Below are 14,664 nucleotides of genomic sequence, written 5' to 3'. Positions count from 1 at the left end.
GATTCCTTAAAACCCAGGCCAGTCTATGATTCCATGACAGATAAAAATACTCTTTGGGTGTACAAGTCATGTCTTTGTAAAATCAATGTCTAGAGCAGGTCACCTAGGGACTCCTTTTTCTAAATATAAAATCTAGTGAATTCCAGATAACACAGGATATGAGGCCTGGGCTTAACTGTAAATTGAAAAGTCAAGTTACATAGAATTTATTTTGTATGTGCCAGTGCCATCATGCACGTATGGTGGTTATCTTACAGCCTCTCCACTTGGCAGTTGGCAATTTTGTCAGAAACGTCATCAAGATCTTTTAGTCTCCTAATCCACCAAACAAAAAAAAACTATCACTACTGTGTCCAAGACTTCTGCATCACCACTTATGAAACATATTTGAAGGTCTGGAATGGCAACATGTTTACAAGTACTACCTGGAGTATCACCTAAGGAAGGAGTATTGCTATCAAATGTAAAGCCAGATGTAATTCATCACAAGGGGTTTGATATTTTAACATCTAAAATCTAGTACTTCAGTCATTTTGAAATACAAGCATCTTAGAAAGCTCTTTTAGAAGGGAAACAGAATCATCTGTATACTCATTAAGTATTAATACTGAAATGTAAACCATATAAATGCGTAGTTTTACCTTAAGCCAACAATGTTGTACCTTTTTCATTTTTGTGTTAAATATACAACATTATTATGGATAAACAACTACTATAAATATTTTAACAAAAACTGGTTATAATATAATATTTTAGGCATACTATTTTTTCATTTTTTTTAGAACAGGTGCAGAAATAAAAATGTTTGTTATACATGAAAGTAATACATTAAGAAACTAGCATTAAACAGATCAAAGTTAAGGCTTACACTGTAGTGATATTTCTTTCTTATTCAGTAAGAATGTTTGTTACATTATATGGTCAAAGGAAGAAAAAAATTATCCCTCATTACTCCTTTCCCTTTTTTAAAAAGTACAGTGTTTATAAATTGCAATGAATAGAAACATTCTTGTATTTAAATCTTAACTCCTTTTTCAAGTATTTGTTTCTGAAGATACTGTCACTGTGCTGTTAAAATTCTTCATATCCTTTCTTCTCACACAGACTAAACATTCCTTATAAATAGTACAATTGAACCAACAGTCATAATTCTTCTGAGTTACAGTCTGTTGGGGGTAAATGCCCACCTAGAGCTTCTCCTCTTTCCAATCTGAGTGTTGCTTGAGAGTCTGAAACAGTAGATAGACTTTGCAGTTTCCACTACAGCTACATAACTAGAAATTTCCAAAAGAGGAAGAAAACACTGAATTTAAATATTTCCCACTGAAACTCTATTGATATAGTAGCTCACCCGAATGAACCAATTTGAGCTCCTTTAATACTTCTAGCTGTTGAAATTATATAAATGCACATTTATGTGTCTATGTGTAGACTATGCTATGTGTTGTAAATTATCCATCTTCATACTTTTTTTTTTTTTTAATCAGATGACTAAAGAAACCATGTGAAAGTTTTACAAAGAGATCAGGATTCACTCTTCGTAGTTTTAATGCTCAAAAAATTGAGAAAAATAGGCACCTCCAGTGTGTGATTCATCCCACCTACCTGAAATACTTGTCTAGGGATGGACTGAATTCTCCACAGATCTTTCTATCCACTATCTCCAAAGAGAACTTTTACAACCAACTCTGATTCAATACCTACTTTTTAAAGTCTGTATACCTGTATCTGCACCGAAACAAATAAATAAATAGATATTGGTGATATCAATGTAATCAGTTCAATGTAATTTGGGGGAGCAATACTGCTCATCCATGCTTGTTGCTGATTCCTTGGTAGCTCTGTGCAAGAGCTACGTGTCATGGCTACCTGTCTCAAGCTGCTCCTACTTTGTTAGTATTCACTGCATCCATATCAGGAAACTAACTCTCAGACCCAATGGCATGTCATCATCCTGATCAGGGCTAGTATCCTCATACTGGCAGCACTATGTAGCATTTGACTCCTGCTCTTGTCTAGGACTTCTGCAACATTCATACAACCTTGAGTCAAATTCTGGAGTTAGAAGGCAGAGAGGAGGAGAAGGCAGATTTGAAATAGCATCAGGGATATCCATCAGAGTAATTTTTAGGAGTAGGTATAAGTAATAACACTAAAAGAAAACTACAATTTGCTACTGATTATAGGGGAAACATACTTCATAGTTTTATCCATCTTTATTCTCTCTCCTTCGACAGGGCACAGAAATCAAGCTAGACCTTTGAAAAGGCAATGAAATCTTCTAGGACATCAAACAATCCACCAATCTGTTGTTTCTTTCCAATGAATGGCAGTAAGAATATATATGAACTGTTGTATCCATACATCTGCATCTGAAACAAGTTCCTGAATGAACAGACCTTTTGAAATCATTCCTGAAAACCATGTAGACCTGGGTCACAAAGGATGAGGTGAGGTTGTATAACCCTTCAAGCCTGGTTAATCTTCCTGTGCTGAAGCCAGTGAAAAGGACAGGCACATCCAGATTGCTATTCAACTCAACCAGCATAACCATCTGTCTTCAGATGAAATAAATCACTACACAGAAACATCTGGCCAGTAGCAGAAGTCAAGAGTTAGCTTAGACTAAACAACTTCTATGGTTAAAGCCGGGAGAAATGAATTTATAACTCATTGACCATTTTCTTTGGTTACAAGGTTCCTTCAGCAGTGACCTATACATACAAAGTTGCTACCCAGAGTTGCAGACATACATCTGAAGCCACATTTGGGCCATTAATTACAGCACACACCTTGAGGTCTCACACACCAAAATGCCTTAGTGGTGGTAAGCACATTATGATGATGATAAGAAACAGTCACATACAAAGCACTGTGTGGAATAGTGCCCAGTCTAAGGGTCAAAGCACAGGGGAAACAGTAAAATATGTAGATAAAGGAATACACGTGATTATAGTAGATGTAAGAAATGGTATAAGAGGAATGAGATGAGATAAATGATGTAAGGTGTTTTAAAAGGTTAGGTGAAGGGATTGACAGTAAGACAGATTAGAGTTTTTTCTTATGTTACAACTAGGCAGTATCACAAGAACCTTTTTCTTTGGATCATTAGGTGTTCAAAACTGAATGTGAAGATAAACTGCATCTTGGTGGTGTTGCTTATCATCCATTAGAGACTGTGTGGAGACCACCGGGCTCATTGCCATTTGGAATGTAGAATGAGCTAAAATCAAGGTCCTCGAGTTGAAAGGTTAGTTTTTTATCTGCTATGTTAAAGGAACCTTTTTTTTTTTTTTTTTTTCCTTTTTTTTTCCCTTTTTTTTCCCTTTTTTTTCCTTTTTTTTTCCTTTTTTTTTTTTTTCCTTTTTTTTTCTTTTTTTTTTTTTTTTTTTTTTTTTTTTCTATTAACTAACTGTGGAAGGAAAGATTGTGCAGTGACTAGAAGTACACTGTAAATATTGTCAGCAAAAGTCACAGAAAAACCTTTCAAATGATAAGAAATGATGATAGAAAGAGTAATACAACAAATCTGTATTGATACAACAATCATTAACCCCACACCCTCAATTTCATTTGCATTAAAGAAGCAGCTGACCACAATTTTGTGGTGCTATTTGGCTTTGCCCTACTGAAACTGTTTGACAGGATGGCAGGTTTACATCTATGAGTATATACGTGCACATGTGTGCATGAGTGTATTTAGGTAAGTATTTTGGGAAATACACCGAATATTTTAAGTTCCTTATGTTAGAAAACAATGTATGTGCCATTCAAATATTTTAACTATATGCTACAAAAAAACACTCAGATTTGTTCTATTATGTGAATCCAGATTATGTCACTTTAGCAACTAAGGACTATTAATTTAAGCAGTCCCATCACAATCTCACAAACTCCCAGGGAAAGAGTTAAAACACTCAGAATCTGGTGAAAACTGTTATCTATACAGATTCCTGTGGACTGTTACGTACACTTTTGGTCTAGTGCAGAGGCTGTTGTCCCTCCTGCCTGCTATATACTCTGTGGCTTGCCCTATTCTTTATAGATGAGTCAGACAGAGCTCACTGGAGTGTTCAACACTGTTAGTCACTTAAACAAGCAACTATTCACATCATTTTTTCCATGACAATGATCTGAAATCTTATACTGGGCAGTATAGGCTGTTTAATACAGAAATAAGAAGGAAGTAACCAACCTTGAATTATTAGGGTATTTACAAAAAAATAAAAAATAAACAGAAAACAAGCAAGTGAAAAATAGGGGATGAAATTAAACAGTAATAATGATTTATAGCAAGATACTCTGAGACATGACAGAAGTCTCAATACACCAAAAGGAAAATCTTGTTTGCTCAAATTATTTGTTTCTTCAGTCTAATGAATGTAATTCTAATATACAAGTGATAACACTGGCATTTCTTTGAAATGTTGATTCAGTTTAATTATGAAAATCACCAAGGTATTTTCTGGCTGCTGCATCACTCCCTGTACTAAGATTAATCACATCAACATCATTCATTTAATCTTCAAAGAGGAAGCAGTTGTCCACAAAAGCCTTCAAATAGCTTCATTAGTGCAATTTTTCAGACTCAAACACTTAGCTGGCAGCATATGATTGAGAGTAAGGAAGGTCATTATATTCATCTGTTTCCTAATCCCATTTTTTTTTTTTTTTAATGTTTCTACATTTTTTTTTCCTGTGGAAATGTATAAGCTCTGTGTTCTTGCCCTTTGTTTTGAACAACCAAACTATGTGCAGTTCACAAACAAGGCAGAACAGTTGGTGGCTATCATTCTTTAGTCAGTTTTCAGAGGATGAATTTGAACCAGAATATGCTCCTCTCCTGAGCCCAGCCAGTGATGATTTAACATACAGCTTGTTTTTGTCACCAATCACTAACACAAAAGATCTTAAGAGGTGTTTACTTAAACATGCAAACAGGGTTAAAAAGGTGAGACACCAAGCAATGTGCCTGGTGTTTTCTATGCTAGACTGAGACTTATTAACAGTGTTTTAGAGAATAAAAATAAACCCAACCTCTCTCTATTATTAATATTTAATTGCATGCTAAGAGTATCATCCTCCTCAGTCTCCTATGGATGCTGAAAAGACCTTCCTGGTTACTGCTTCATATTACTTAAAAACGTCCCCGACACAATTCTGTGCATTTTCAAAAAATCATGATGCCCAGTGTCCAATTAGCTGCTGTTGAGGCACAGCCTTTGAGCAGTTTTAATTTGAAGAAACATAGCAATGCAATCCACCCCACCATTCAGGGCACAGAAGCTCACCACCAAGATCGCAGCGACAGCATGGTCAGGCACAATTATCCATTCTGCATAGCACTAAAACAAGCACTGGTCAAAATATACTTAGTTCTATCATTAAGAACCCAAACTGTCAGTTCAGTTTTGAAGCTATGAAACGCAAAGACTTTATTAAAGTTTCTGCTAGCACATTCGCCTGCAGCTGTCAGTGCTGTGCACAAATCAGTCAGAAGAGGGGAAGCCTTGAGATGTGAGACAGTGAATGCAAATTTAGTAAATAAACTATTTAAAGGAATTATATTTTCAGTTTTAGGTGAAGCAAAATATCAATTCTATATTCCCAAAATCACTTAGGCAAAAAATCTTTTAAATGGGTCTCAACACTATAGTGGATTGCCAAAGATTATAAACAAGCAAATTATTTGGAAGCTTCCCGTAAGTTTGGAAAGATGCATTTGAACCACAACTGCAATTCTTTTATTAACTGTTGGATTAAGTTGGCAAAGAAGTGTAGGAGAGCTCCATAGATACAAGACTGTATGCTTCAGTTGTCACTATCTTTCCTTCAACTACTTACATTCCTCTCCCTGACATATAAACAGCGTTCCTTCCTACCTTCAGAATGCTAAAATCAAATGCTATATGAAAGAACAGCATAAAATACAGACTTTGTATCATCCTCAATCCAACCACTAAAACTAGAAATCCTCTGATAATGAGAGGTCTCCTGAACAAATAAGGAATTTATTTGTGCTTGTACATAAAATAATGATAATAATAATATTCTCAAAAGTTGTCATGTTAACATGACTACTACTACACCCCACTTGTGCCTTTCTCTAGGAAAAGCTTCTCCAACTCCTGTGTGGGCTGAAAAGCTTATGTTTTAAGGTTTTCTATAGGTACAATATTCAGCTTATAGGGGAGAAAAAGAAACCACAAGTGTCAGAGACTCCAAACACATGTATTTCTATGCCAATCTATTTGTCACAACTTTCCTCATAGTACCCAAACTCTTCTATAGAGGGTTGTTTCTTAGGAAAAACAGCAAGATAGAAGTTGGGATCCCTGAAACTTTTCAGATCTTCCCGTGTTGCTTTCAGATCTTATCACTGGATCTTGGCAGTATGAGGCCACATCATTTCAAGCTGTGAGCAACAGAGGGAATGACCAGGCTGATCTTGCAATTTGCCCCACTTCACTAAAATAGATAGAAACTGTTACTCAAAGTAAGCTTATTTCTGTTGCTATCTCCCTTCTGCAGGACATGAGGAAATACTAATTATTCTACTCTGCACTTCTAAATAAGTATTAAAAAACAACAACAACAACAAACCAGAACAGCTCTGTGTGCCTGGGATTGATCCATCCACCAAAGCATCTAGCAAAATCAGTACATTTCTAGGTATTTAGCCTTAAAATGTTATACTCCTGTTGACATTTTTGGTCACTTTTTATCCAGGTGAAGCTATCCTAAGGAACTTCAAGGCTTCTGGTTCTCCGCCAGGGCGTAAAAGAAGGAAAGCTCTTCAGCCAGGTCTTGCTGTGACAAATGTGGGTGTTACATGCTACTCTCCTCAGATCTCTGTTTTCCTAATTACACACTTGTTCTCTGAAAATTCTGAATGACACAATGAGTCTAACCAAGATGTATGCTGAAAATTCCCCTTCAGTTATTGGGTGGGGAGATGAAAATAAAGATAATCACAGGGAAAGTATTTTCAATTAATCTGCCTCACACCATCTATTTACAATGTAAACATTTATTTTGCTTGCTTTCAGTGTTAAATGAACTTTTGCTATTAACCAGAAACAGACCGGTGAGTGAGTGACAACATGCAGTGAGATTGAGGGACTGTTAAAGGCCTAGTGTCTCAAGTGTCTAAAAAGTAAGCTAACTGCTCTAGACAAATAATCTGTAAAGATGACTATGAATACCATATGTTTATATCGCCACTAAAAACAAATCAGAATTCACCTCCCCAAGAGTCACGCTCTGCCTTTGTGTGCGTGTGTGTGTTAACAATACACAGATTTTCAATCAAAACTGGTACCAAGTGAAAAACCTTCTTCACAGAGCATGAAGAAGTAGAGATTCACCTTTCTGACCACCTTCTTTCCTGTCTTCTATATATCCTCATAAAATATTTACTCTACTGCTGAATGACCACTCTGATTATCCTTAGACTCCTTTTCAGTTTCCCTGATGATGTCATGGAAATGTTAAAGCCATTATGCTAAGCTAGGACCTCCATCTCCCACGACCTCTTGGCACTGCATTCTGAGGACAGAGCGATACTTCTACATAAAAGTTACTCTTCCTTTGGGTCATCAATAGGCAGACTGGTAAGCCATCAGCATTTCCACCTATGCCAATAAAATTTAAGCCAGGTCATGTGAAAAACAAAAGTACAGTTCTGTTTTGTGTATACAACAAAGAGACCAAACTGGTTACTGGAAGGTACCATGGTTTTCTATGGGAAAATAGGTGTGACTTGATGGTTCCACCCCATAGGTAATACACGACATTCCTTTTCATTAAGCGATTAGGGAAGTGATTAGAGACTAGCACCCTGCTCTAATTATCTTTAATGCAGTGTTTCAAATTGATCATGCATAATGCAATTAGAAATCATAATTAAATTAATTTATATTGATTTAAGCCTGTATAAGTTGTTAATAACGATAGGCCATTACATTAATTCCTACGAGCCAACATTAATGTTTTCGATGCTCTGTAACACCCTCGCTTCCCCCCACCCCCCGCCCGGCGCTTCACCGCGGGGTTCCTCGGGCGCGGGCCCGGCCCCAAGGCTACGGCTGTCCGCCCTGCAGCGCCCGCTCTCCTTTCCTCGGAGACGCCCAGGGGGAAGCTCAGGGCTTCAGAGAAGCCGGGGAAGAGACGTGGGGTGTTTGTTAACCAAGATAAACCCCCCAAAAAGCGGCTCTAGGAGGCCGGCAGCGCGGAGTAGGGGCCCGGCCCCAGCGCTCCTCTGGAGCTTGTCCCGTCGCTGCCCGGCACCTCTAGGCGGTCCGGGGCCCAAAAGATTTTTTTTGTTCGAAGAGAAAGATCTCCGCTATGACAAAAACTCTCAGCACTGGGGGTGATCAAATGATTTCAGAAAACAATTTACCCTTCGATAATATTTCTTTTAAAATGAATGCAGGATCGGATTGGAGAGGCATGAATTCTATTATATGTACAATTTAATCACGGGGTATTTAAAATAGACATTTCCATCTAAAATCCAATCAGAAATCAACACGGCACCTCGAGGCATTAAGATGATCATCTCCATTTTGCATTTGTAAACTGGTAGGAATAAATGTGGCTTCTGGATACCAAGAGGTCAAGTACGGCTGCTCAAATATTTTTCTTACAAAATGACGGATTTATTAGACAAATAAGTAGCCCGGCTGATGCAAAACCCCCAGTGATTGAATTTTGACGTTGAGTCAACAACAACTCGAACTACATCAGTGCTCCGAGATTTAGTTAGGATGGCAGAGATTACTGAACAAATAGGAGGCAGAAATGAATACAGATTTCCTAGGATCTGCCCCTGGCACCCTCTTCTTGACATTCCCCTCCATATGCCATCCCTATTCACACTGTATTCTAATTAAAGGACCGGGCTACCTCTTCTGATTTTACAAGAACTTTTAAATAATTAGTCTGGTGCGTGTTAAAAGGGAAGGCTTCAGACATGAGGGGATTTCGGTCCCTTTAGGATGTCTCCCCGGCTTTGCAGTCACTGCAGTCCCTTCCGTGAGGAAGGGTGGAAAACGCCTCTGATGAGGCTGCAGACGGAGATGAACTCTGCTCTCACCACCGTATGCAAACACGGGCATCCTCGGCTCGTTTCCAGCCCATTCAAAGAGGGTACTTGGCTGCTTTGTGTTTTGTCTTTTTTTTTTTTTTTTTTTTTTTTTCCTTTTCATTTGGGATTTTAGAGGGATTTTTCACTCTGTTCCCAGTGGAAGGGTTCAAGGGGTGCAGAAAATCGCTCCACAGATCCCAGCGGATCTCTCCCAGCCCTGCACAACAAAGGCAGCGGAGTTGGTAGGGTGAATCTGTCCCCTAGCTTCCACCCTCCCACTCACACACAAGTGTGTGCCCCTAACAGGTTAGGGATGAGCGATGCTGGCCGGCAGGGAGCTAGGCATGGGCTGGAAAGCTTACGTGAGCTGTGGAAAAGCGATGTTATTCTTGCTTCATTTCTTCAGCGCTTTGGAGCGTTACTTTTACTTGCTAATCACGAAGGGGCGCTTAAATAATTGAGAATACGTTTAAGCATAAAGCAGTCAGTTTCTAATCTTTTCAGGGGAAAAGGGACTAATCTGCACCTGCTGTGAGAGCCTTTTTTTTTTTTTTTTGGCTTTTTTTGCTTTTTTTCTTTCTTTTTTCCCCCTATTTATTCTGTACGTTACTTCAGTGCATGCTGGACCTGATGGCTCCATTTAAAGATCCTCGCGGTCTCCACATCCTCCCTTTCCCAGACCCATTTTCCCGTTCCCCTCTTCTCCGCAGGCATAAAGTTTTCCTGCACGGAGAAGAGGGAGAGGAGGAATCTTGACAGACACCTTTCAGATTAAATTGTAATTATTTTATTGAAGAGAAACTCTTCAGAATTTCCAAGCTTTTCAAATTTATTTTATCTCATATAAATTTGTAAAAAAGAGAAACGCCTTGTCTGTCACAGCGTTCTGACTTGAAATTTAACAGGGGAGATCTCGAGAGCAGGATTTTAAAGTGCATTCTCTCCACTTTAAGACTGGGGAAGAAATTGTTTCAGAAGCCTTTCTCTTGTTACCTATTTTCCCTGACGAGTTTTTACACTGGGAAGACGCTTCTAGGAGTATTGCCAAAGTTATTTCCAGATTTATATTTCTGTAACCTACTTAGGATTTAAAAAAAAAAAAAAAAAAAAAAAAAAAAAGCTGTCAAATTAAAGTGAGTCCTCCTATCTTGCCTGCTCCCAGCAAATAACTTGCAGCACCTAATAAATCCAGATGGAGTTCCTCATATAGCCCAGTGCAGAAATAATTATTGTCCTGGCTTGTTTCATGTCAGAGGCCTCTTCGGCTCATCTGTCATGAAACCAATTTCACTTTATTTACATCCATTTGCTAGTTTAATTACTGTGCTGATGAATAGCCTGAAGGAATTAAGTTACGAGTCTTTGGAAACCTAAAACGACAGATATATGGGTTACCTTTTAAATAGAGGAAGAAAATGATGGGTGATGTATGCACCAAAATTTAAAGGTAATAAGGGGCTTTCTCTCGCTTGGTGGAAATGCAGACTCAACTGGCAGCCTGCGCATTTCCCTCTTGTCTTGATACAAAGTATTGCCCAGAAAGGTTTTCGTTGTTTTTTTTTGTTGGTGGGGGAAGAGGGTGGTTCAGGTTAAATGTGATTTGCATTAAAGAAAACGTTCTGGAAGACAGTTTCAGGATTTAGATCTAAGCATGGATGCACTCATTATTTTTCCATCCACTGAAGGGGGAGAAAAGGTCAGCAAATAAGTCTGTCTTAAAGACTGACTTCAACACAAGCCATTCAGTGCACAATACAGCCCAACTCGTAGGCTCACTACCTTGTACCCTCAATCTCAGAAATTTTCTCAAACCCTTCCTCGCCCGAATTTGTCTCTTTGTGATGTACAACACCAAGAAGTGATTTTAACTAGCTAGATGACACTGTTCTCTTTAGGCAAACCTACGAACAGAATTGTTTCCCAGGTTCCTGGTCAGGTCCCTTCCTTCCTCCCCCGAGGGCACAGTGCTGCACTGTCCTGCAGCCGTCATCCTGCCCTTCCCCTCCCCCACCACACAACTTTCCCCATGAGCTCTAGCACTTTTTTAAAAGATAATATAGAATTTCAAAACTTTTTGTGGCTTGTTTCTAAGAGAGATCGGGCTGTTTGAGGATTTTCATTCATCGTGAAAGAAGAGCCAAACAATGAAGCAGTCCTAGAAATGCTTTTGGGGTGTTTTTTGCCCAGGCTGTGTCCCGACCTGTCACCTGCAAGTCCGTGTGAGCAAACCCTGCAAAGGAAGTCTCCTAAAACTCCCTATCTTCCAAGCAAAGGGCAGAAAGCATCCCCGGGAGCATAAGCAACTTTTTGGATGCTCTGAACATATCAGAGCATCTCTATTTTCCTGCACAGAAGAAGTTTGGGCGATTCTGTTTTGAGAGATGCAACAAAGAGCCAGAAAAGCTCAGGCACACGGGGGCTCTGATACGTCTCTCCCGTAAGGACTGCTGTTGCCACTACTCCTGGCACTTTTGGGAGTACTTTTAGGAGTCTCACGGGTTTAGCCACCGCGAAGCAAGCCTCTAGAGAAAAAAATGATGTCCTGAAAGAGACGATACTTATCAAAAGCTTTCCTCTTGGAGGCAAAGGAGAGGCAGGGGGTCCCCGTTGTCACAGAAGTTGAGTAGCACCTTCAAACTGAACCCTCTGCCAGGGGAGAAGTGATACATTTCCCCCTCCTCCCACAAACCTCGCCATCGGCTGGCCTGAGCTACACGGGGGTATAAAGGAGTGGATCAAACGAGAGTTACAGCTGCGTGTTAGAGGTGCTTTGAGTTTTACAGCTGCGAGAAATGAAAGGAGAAAGTATACGGCAAAACAGGGTGGGGTATTAAAAGCTCTCTTTCTCCCCCTCCCCTTTCTCTCCTTTTCTCTCTCTCCCCCTTTGATTAATAGATCCATGTGGCTAACGGCCTGACATATGGTGTGCGAAGCAGCTTGAGATGGCACCTTAGGCGTGCCCTGCGGCCATTACCATATTAGAGGCCCCCGCGAGCTCAGCCGGTGCTCAGCGCGCCGCAGCCCGACTCGGAGCTGTCCTTGGTGCTGAAGCGGGGCGGGTCTGAGCTGTCGGTGGTGCTGAAACGACTTGTCTGTAGCTGTCCATGGTGCTGAAGCGGGGCCACCTTCTGCCTCGCCGCCCGAGCGCGCCTGTTCCACCGTCCCTCCCCAAGAACTACACACTCGGAAGTCTTTTCCTGCTGGAGGTGTGGAACTAACTGCATCAAAATCATCTCTCGACCATAAAACAGGGACTCTCCCCTCCCCCACCATCTAGGAAACAAATAAATAAATACTCTACTACTGAAAACACAAAAATTGCTTCGTATGGTCACATTTGAAATACAGAACCAGACTGAAAAGCAGAGGAAAAATAATTAAAAAAAAAAAAAATAAAAAGCAGGGTTCTGCAAAAAGTTGGGAAGCACTTCTGCAGTAGAATGGCTTTAGTAGTACCTGGTAGAGAGGGAGGGAAGATGACCCTTACCTTATTTAGAGACAGATGGTGCACAATGCAGTGGATGAGAATGAGGCAAAACATAAGTTTTATTTAATTCTTTTGAAGGCTTTTGACAGAAACATAAATCACTCCCTGCACCTTGCCTTTTAGTCTCCCGTAGATAAGTGCCCTCTCTCTTTTGAACTTTGTTCAGGCTGTTTTGTTGGGAAATAAATGTTAACACCAGATTAAACGTTTCAGGTAGCTGCGTTTTCTGATTTCAGGAAAATAGTGTTAATAAGGAGCTTTGATGTTGTTTTACTTTCAGACTGTATGCCTTAAGGCAGAAAAAGAAAGCATAAAGGTAGCTGGAAAAGTAAATTGCCAGAAGCGAAGAGCACCCTCTCTTTCAAAATCCTGTAAGTATTCCACTCTCCCACATCAAACTGCTCCTATGCAGAGCAGCAGTCACTAGGTAGAGGTTCCCCGCTTTTGCAAACATTTCTCTTTTCAGTGCACACACAACAGTATGTGCACCCGTGTGTATGTGTGCACTCTAGTGCACATAGTTATTACTGAGCAGTTGTTAATGGAAGTGAAGAATATCGGGAAAAATACGAGAAAAATGCCCCCCCTTTTTTTTTCTTTTTTTTTTTCTTTCTTTTTTTTTTTTTTTTTCTTCTTTCTTTTTTCTTTTTCCCTCCCCCACAATAAGAATACAGAATCCCGTGGGAAGGAGAATCCCGAGGATTTGCGGTAAGGAGTAAAACCGATGCAGTGTAAGCAGAGAGATACAGTCCAGAATAAAAGTTGTGCCCAGTACACATTTGGGGTCTTTCTAGTGTTTTGCCAGCAGCTCGCTGCTCTGCTTTCGGGAGCCCGGCACACCAGCACAGCAGCCTCCTAGCGCATAATCAATACATTTTGCATAACACGAGTCTCTCCCGCACGCTCACTCTGCCTTGTACTCTCTCTTTCTCTATTTTTGTTTGTCTCTTGTAGGTGGATGGGGTTTCTACACAGGGCATTTCTGTAAGAAATTAGCGGTACCGAGACACAGGCTCGAAAGAGAGCCGTGCACGACGATAGTCACTACTTCCTCGGGCAGAAATCTCTCTGAAGCCCAGCACAGCAGCCTCGAGCACGCAGTACGCTTTCAGACAGACACAGCTTTCGCCTCCTCTCCCATCTCTCCTCTATTTTCCCCCTCTCCTCTCTCTCTTTCTGCTCCTCGTAGAGCAGCGCTTTAATAAAGTCACATAAGTGATTGAAATTAACATAAATCATTATTAGTTATTAGGATTTGCTCTAAATTACTCCGTGAATATAACACCAAACCCCATCTGCCACTCCTGCTCTAGCGGCAATAGATTGCAGATAAAATAAATGTCCTTACCCCATTAGAATGTTCCTGTCTCTGTAGCCAAAAGCCAAACAAAAGCAATAAATACCGAGCTTTTTTCTCTCCACTATTCAGCTGTGACTGTTTTCATCAGCTCTTCCTCTAGAAAAGCTCGATAGCTGCCTGAAAATATTGCATTTTATATCACCAAAGGGCGATTAATATTGCATTAACTGTATTTAACATTTTTTAAGCGCGAGTAATCTGAAATGAGTAAGTTTCTGTTACTAAATACAGGGGATGTCAGAGCTGGTGAAAACAGCTTAAAATATCTGTATAAACAGATTATTTGTTTCGTACTTTGTATTTTTATAATGTTATGGTATAGTGTGCTCTGTTTGAAGTAGAAGAAGCCATGCTAATGGTCTGTTTAAAGTATTCTGACACTGTCTGGAGACATCCAAGTCTCTGCCTTCATTAAATGTTTATTGTCAACACTTCAGTGAAAAAAAGTCTCGTGTAAGTGAATTTCCACTGCTGGATGCTGTCAACACTTTGTTTTATTCTGATCCGCGTGTACAAAAGTTTGTATACATTATGCTGAAGTGAAGAGAGGCAGAGATTTAGTGCGCTATAATTAGTTACCAAACAAACTTTTGTTAGTAATTCGCTTTGCATAATGACCATAATCAAGGACTAAACTGTGTATATCGGCGCCTTGTCTTCTCCCGGCTCAGCCTGTACAAAGACGCGCTCGTGTTGACATGCTGTCCTCTCGTCAAGGAACATCTATTT

General features: G+C 39.9%; 1 long non-coding RNA gene across 2 annotated transcripts in view; it reads left to right on the top strand.

Moving 5' to 3' along the window:
• The window catches only part of LOC140265171 (uncharacterized), a 184,358-nt gene extending 169,694 nt beyond the window's left edge, over positions 1–14,664 (top strand). Inside the window, exons 1-6 of one of the 2 annotated variants that reach the window (XR_011906214.1) lie at positions 2,238–2,450; positions 3,113–3,250; positions 6,730–6,821; positions 7,454–7,613; positions 12,856–12,946; positions 13,530–14,664. This is a non-coding gene — a long non-coding RNA (uncharacterized lncRNA). Of the gene's footprint in view, positions 1–2,237; positions 2,451–3,112; positions 3,251–6,729; positions 6,822–7,453; positions 7,614–12,855; positions 12,947–13,529 lie in introns of those variants that run through there. The other variant, XR_011906213.1, reaches the window with a different exon arrangement.

This window comes from Excalfactoria chinensis, chromosome 1, assembly GCF_039878825.1.
Source record: "Excalfactoria chinensis isolate bCotChi1 chromosome 1, bCotChi1.hap2, whole genome shotgun sequence".
Lineage (NCBI taxonomy): Eukaryota > Metazoa > Chordata > Aves > Galliformes > Phasianidae > Excalfactoria > Excalfactoria chinensis.
The sequence above is the reverse complement of the archived record's forward strand: the minus strand, read 5'-3'. Positions and strand labels throughout refer to the sequence as shown.